The 6,983-nt window shown below is 39.1% G+C and overlaps 1 pseudogene; it reads right to left on the bottom strand.

The window, feature by feature from the left end:
- Positions 1-3,355: 3,355 nt before the first annotated feature.
- LOC109373408 (40S ribosomal protein SA pseudogene) lies at positions 3,356-4,209 on the bottom strand (annotated as a pseudogene).
- Between the last annotated feature and the right edge of the window lie 2,774 nt (positions 4,210-6,983).

A 6,983-nucleotide genomic window follows, 5' to 3' on the forward strand; every position in this document is an offset into this window, starting at 1 on the left:
TGACAGTCCCTTTGGTGGTGCTGGGGTATCAGGCATCAGGCCTGGCCAGTGAGACAGGAGGCAAGGCTTCAAGCTCTCGGTCTGGGATGAGTGCAGGTGTGGCTGTCAGATCATCAATTGAGGCCTGAGTGATGACCCATCAGAGAGCTCTGATTTTATGCTCAAGACTGGGTGCAGTGCACCCATTTTTAGTCCAGTAAAGTTCACCTGCAGTCCAATAAAACCATCCCAATGGTCATACTCCACCCTGAATTTGGAATTATCTGGTTAGGGTGCTCACTGGGTATACCTTTCACGTGATGCTCTGGCATAACTGTCACTTTGTGACTGACATAACTGTCAGAATTATTAGCCCATTTTGTGTTCGTAATTAATGCTCTATACAAAACCAAACCCTTCAGTCACATTCAAAGCACTTACTTAGTGATTATGGGTAGATTATTCTTAAGTATTGTGTGCTTAGTGGAATTTCAAGTATTTTCCCAACACAGTCACTCCTGCGGTGCTGTTGGTGCTTATTGATCTTGTATCAGAGAGAAAACTATTTCAGAGAACATTTTTTGAGAGGCATGAGGTTTAAAGTGCGTCTAAATCTTGCAATAGGAATGAATTGGTGACTGGTGAAGTTCCATTTAGAACATTCTCAGAGCTGTATTAAAGCCATGTGTATGCCTACATGAGTGTAGTACACAAATAATACCTAGGGAATACAAATTGTCTTTAGTAACAAGACTGAGATGACATGCTGAGATAACAAAGTAGTAGCTTGCTTTCTTGGGTACCAAGGGAGAATATTAAAGCATTGGGTTATTGCCAGAGTTGTAAGGGATCAATAATTTCCTTATCACTATATGTATAATTGGTAAGAGGAAGTAGTTTTCCCTCAGACAGATAATATCTAAGAAATTTCATAGTCACAGTGAGTAAATTTATACCTTTCAAACTTGTAGAATTTGTGTTCTCTGGTTACTAATGTATACAGGAAATGTGGTATAAGACCTGAAATTAATATTATGTGTTGCCTTGACATCTGGTGAAATTGGAAGGGCCTTGAATGGCCTGACCACAAGTTCCCTTCCCGTTTTGCTTCTGCAGATAGATCTTCTAACCAAACAACCCTTCATATCAAAGGGACCAAATGCAATTCATGCTCATTTCTGAGTATTTGGTTTTATATTTCTGCCAGCCCACAAATTATTCAAACAAGCCAATCACATCCTTCGGTGGGAATAAGGGGGCACAACCCTCTTAATACTACAAAACCTGCCTCCCACAGCCCCTGGTTTTTTACTCTGTCCTGTCCCCGAGTGCAACTACTGTATGGCTTTGCATGGTGTCCTCCTTCTCTGGGCCATGGATATATGTGACTAATAACTGTTGTTGATCTCGTCTATTTAGTATCAGGTGTCATGTGGGGATCTGCATAGACCTAAGGCAAGAATCCCTTCCTAATCAATGGGGACAGAGGGAGGCTATTAAAACAGTAAAATACCAATGTAGAAAACTAAGAAGATCCCAGTATCTATATAATCTCAAGATTATTGAAAATTATGTCATAATTTTGAGAGATGAAAAGAGAGTTATAAAAAATGTAGTAAAAAGAATGTATTGGTAGTTACAAAATAATCATGGGGATGTAAAGTAAAGCACAGGGAATATAGTCAACGATATGGTAATAACTGTGTATAGTGCCAGGTGGGTACTAGACTAGTCAGGGGATCACTTCTTAAATTGTATATGTAAATGTCTAACCACTATGCAATGCACCTGAAATTAATATAAAATAATATTGAATGTCAACTGTAATTGAAAAAGTAAAAAAGGTGAGAAAAGGTGAAGGGAAATAAGAGGTCCAAATTTCTAGGTATAAAAAGTTATGGGGATGTAATATACAGCATAGGGAATATAGTCAGTTATATTGTAATAGTGTAGTACAGTGTCACATGGGTGCTGGACTTATGGTGATCACTTCTTTAGGTATATAAATGTTGAATAACTATTGTGTATACCTGAAGCTAATATAATATTGTATGTTAGCTATATTTTTAATAAAAATCTTAAAAAAAAGAATGTAAACCTGGAAGGGTTAAATAGTAAAATTGATGAATTGCTTCAGCTGGTGGAATTGTTATTGTTATGCCACAGTTGATATTCTAACTATGATGTTTCAGTTCATTGAAGGATTAAGTTTGAATTCAGAACCCAATTTAGAAGTTAGTGTATCTGCCACTGTATATTAAATGTTAATCTATTTCATCATGACAATGTAAAGTAAAAGACAAAGGACCAGAAGGGAGGAAATCTCATAGAATGCTCCTAAAACTAAGTAGACATAGGCTATTCTTAGGAAAATAAATAATGAGCAACATGTGTTTTAAAAACATTTTTGGAACCCCAATTTTCTTAAACATATAATAAATGAATCCTAGATATTTAAGACTAAACTGAATAATTATAGATTTAGAGATGGAATAATTTTAATAATAATAACAAAGAAGCTGGCCTAAGAAAGTCCTGCCTGGGGCCGGCCGAGTGGCGCGATGGTTAAGAACTGGCTTGGGACGCCAGAGGGCCCTGGTTCGGACGGATCCCACATATGAGGGCCAGTGACACTGCCCTCTACAGCTAACATGCTGAACAACAGCTCAAACTGGAGCTGGGCTGCCGTGAGTCGCCAGCGACGGCGTAGGCTGCAGCCCCTGTGGCAGTGGGTTGCCATGGGCTACCTACCATATGTAGCCAGCAGCCAGCGTGAGCGGCCAGCAGCCGCAGTGAGTGGCCGTCCAGAAGCCGGCGACTGATCTGCCTCGCCCGGGAAGAGAGCAATGATGGTGCCAACTTGGGCCAGTGAAGCAACGTCCTCCACAACTAGACTGAAGAACAAAAGGACAGCAACTTGTCTGTTCCCCTTCCCCCAATTCCCCAACACTGTTCCCATCCCCTCAATACCCCAATAAAAATCTTTAAAAAAAAAAAAAAGAAAGTCCTGCCTGAACATGGAATATTTTGGTGGACACACAGATAAGGAGTATTAGAAAGTAGATAGTGAACAACAACAACAAAAAATCCAGAGAACCATAATAGACTCTGTTCTCTTAGTTATTATTGGTTTATTTAAAACAAGTAGATTATAAGAAATTAATACCTCAATCTTACTATACCATTAATAATTTTTATATACACATTTGCTTATTTGGTAATTTAACCTCCATTTTGTTCCTGTTTCATGGAAGTCATTTAATTGTTCTCAACGCCCCTTTGGTTGACTTCACATATTGTTAGAGGTCTCTTCTAATTACCTTTTGTAGCCAAGGTTCTTTTTTTTTTAAAAAAAACAACTGTTTATTTTCTGTCAATCTTATTTCCATTTTGCATAAGAGTTTGTGGAAGAACAGCTTAGGACCACTCAGTGGTCATTCCTACCCATTCAGTGGCCTGAGCAGTGGGGGCTGCTGACCAGTCCTCAGTGGCAAGCTGAGCTCTCCAGTCATCAGTAGGAAACTGCTGAGTAGGCACAGACAGCATCTGCAAGCCTTCAGAGCAGTCTGCGACCTCAGGCTGAGCAGCAGTGAACTCGGGAGCTGGAGCCGTCCATTCGCCCTGAAATTCCTCCTTGGTCACAGCCTTCTCAGCAGCGGCCTTCTCTTCCTTTTCAATCTCTTTAGGGTCTCTGTAGAAGTAGAGGTCAGGCATTACCTCCCACGGGTGCTCGCGGGAGATGGTGCCACGCATGCGCAGAAGTTCCCAGGCCGGCATCCACCACATCAGGCCCACAGAGTGAGCTCCCTTGTTGTCGCAAGGGATGGCAATGTCCACATAGCGCAGAGGAGAGTCTGTGTTACACAGAGCGATGGTGGGCAGGTTAACATAAGACGCCTCTGTGAGAGGCTGGTGGTCAGCCCGGGATCGGTAACCACCAGAAGTCTCGGCTCCCGGAAGGCTGCCTGGATCTGGTTAGTGAAGGTCCCAGGAGTGAAGCGGCCAGCAATGGGAGTGGCTCCAGTGGCAGCAGCAAACTCGAACAGCTCACTGGCCAGTATCCCTGGACCATATGACACTGACATCAGCCAGGTTTTCAATGGCAACAATGGCACAGGCTGCCAGCAGAAGCTTCTCCCAGGTTCTCTTCAGATTTACGATGTAGATGCCATCACTTTTCCGTTTGTAGATGTACTGTGTAGCCAAGATTCTTGTTCTCAGAGTGGACATGTTTATAAAAAATTAAGTATAAGGTAATAATAAAAAATCAGGTCAAAATTGAGTATCAATACATGAGTCTACCAGGCACATAATATAATCCACAACATCTTAGTTTTCTTTATTCATTTGTGTGGCAACTCCTGTGGAAATTTTCATGAATTTTCCAATATAACTATTTTCATGGAATACTAGTTGATAGCCTAGTCCCTTTATCAATGTCTGGGAAAGATCTAAAATCTAGATTTATGTTAAGATATTCGACAAAAAGTACTTTATAACATATATCCAACATTTAGTTTGTGGATTGTGTTTAGACTTTAAATATCAGCAGAATTAAAAACTCATTTACTTAACCTATGTGTAAAACCTGGAAGTACCCAGCACAGAGTTGCTGTTTCATGAATTAGGACTACCCAAGGCCAATCATTGATTGGATTGATCTATCATCTATCTATCTATCATCTTCTATCTATCTATATCTATCATCTATCATCTATCATCTATCTATCATCTTCTATCTATCAATCATCTATCATCTCCTATATCTATTGATTAACAATCTCTTCTGGGGACTTTACTTTTAAACTATTTCTGATGTCAGCTTCTGTGGATTTATATCATCTGTTGTCATCACTCTGTTTATCTACATTAAAAAAAAACCTGTCAATTAACTTTTATTGATTCTGTTTGAAGGATGAATGGGAACTTATACCATTTCCCTGAGATACTTTCCTTTCTGTGTATTGTTCAGAAGGTAGATTTTAGTCCCATTGGGTTTTCTCTTTTTCCTTGTTAATTCTCTAAAGCTTCTTCTGCACATCGTTCCCTTAAGATGGCAATTTTCTATGATGGATTTCCCCCCACACACACACAGGATCATGTTGCATTTGTTTTACATGAAAATTTACATCTGGGGTTGGAGTGAATTCTGAATTCTGGGAATTCTGAATGTGCTTGCTGTAGGGAAAGATGTGAAATTAATGGAAGTGTATCATAAAGAGCATGTTTTGAAGGCCAGGTAAATGTCAATTAAAATTTGCAACAGAATTGCTGATTTCAGAACATGACTTTCCAAGTTGCACATATCTATTTACAAATGATACCTAGCAGCTAACAAGATTAATTCTTAATCTTTTTCATCTCAAAGCTTTTTCTCAGTCACTGAACCTTGTTCTTATTCCTTTGCATAAAAGGATCACACAAAGCATAGTGATACGAATACAGAATGACAGGTAAGCTCACAAAGACCAAGCACTGTGTTTCACTTGTGTGATTTGGTACTCAGCACATATTTGCACCAGGTGGGTACAGAGTCAGTGCTTTTTGAAAAGATGTGAGGACAATAAAATCTGTACACTACCTATAGAGTCTCTGGGACTTTGACAAGCTAGAGTAAGAAACAGCAATACAGTTTTTAAAAAAGTATCATTTACTTTCAGCTAGTAAGATTTTTCCCTTTTGTATTTCATTTTATTTAAAAAATTGTATTTATATTTGGCACTGAAAGTCACTTCAAAGAACATTGCTGTGTGAAAGTCTCATGGGTTTCTGGTTTGCTGTCCTTAATCTAGGGAGGGAAACTGCAGTTTCTTTAATAGCATCTGTGCATGTCACCTTTGAACACCCTGTAACTTGCATACTTCACTTGCTGCATGTGGTTCCACTAGACTCTGAGAAGTCACAGAGAGAATGACTAGAGCATCAAATGCCACCGTGGCATCCTTCCTTCTCTCTCTGCCTATCTGAAGTCTACCTTTTCTCAAGGCCAAGCCCAAATCTTATCACCTTAAGCCATAAAGCCTACAATGACTTCCTTTACTTTTTGAACTGCTAGCATTTGTGCCTGCACTCTTTCTCCAGTGTTAGTTCCTTATCATATTGTGACCCATTTGCATTAATTTCGATATTTTGTAGAGTAATAAAATGTAGTACGTAGTAAGTTCTCAATTAGATTATAAATTTCTTAAGAGGATGGACAGTGGCTTTATGTCTATTATATTTTAGTTAATTAGGCACATGTCTGAGGGTGCTCTGCCACAAGACTAGGCTAAATCCTAGAGATAAAACAATGAAATACATTGTCCCTGCCTTAAGAAAACTCAGAGCCTAATGTAGATGTAGACATGCAATTTAATGCAAAATGACAATCACATCATTTTAACTATATGCAACTTGTAGTTTGAACTCAGCAAAAGGAGTTCCTGAATTTGCAGTGGGGTTCACAAAGACGATAACATTTCACAAGAGACTTGAAGGAAGAGTAGGAATTTATAAGCAGGGGGAGAAAGTAGAATTTATAAGCATCCTTCAGGCAGAAGGATGGCATTTCAGGCAGGTGAAAGGCATGGCGAAGGGAAGAGCATGTATCTTAGTGTTGTTGAAGGACAAAGTATGAAGGAGACTTTGTGGGTGAATAGCTGGGGAGATATCAAATAATGTTGGGAACTTTATGTCATTAGAAAATGCTTCTATTTCCTTCAAGAGGCAGTGGAACTGAACTGAAAGGTTTTATGCAAAAGAATAAACGTTATTAGATTTATATTCTAGAAAGAGCACTCTCACAATTATGTAAAACGTATATTAGGAAGAACAGTTAAATTAGAGGTAGGGAAGTTATTGTAGTATTTTTGATGAGATGTAATAAGCTAGGGTAGTGGTCATGGGAATGAAGAGAGAAAAAGAATCAACACGTTGATGAGAAATTTAAGATCACTAGATCATTGAATGAATAACAGAAAATGATCAAGAGAAATGGGCAGAACAGGTGGACAGACTGAGATGAT

Source organism: Hipposideros armiger, unplaced genomic scaffold (genome assembly GCF_001890085.2).
Source record: "Hipposideros armiger isolate ML-2016 unplaced genomic scaffold, ASM189008v1 scaffold_720, whole genome shotgun sequence".
Taxonomy (NCBI): Eukaryota; Metazoa; Chordata; class Mammalia; order Chiroptera; family Hipposideridae; genus Hipposideros; species Hipposideros armiger.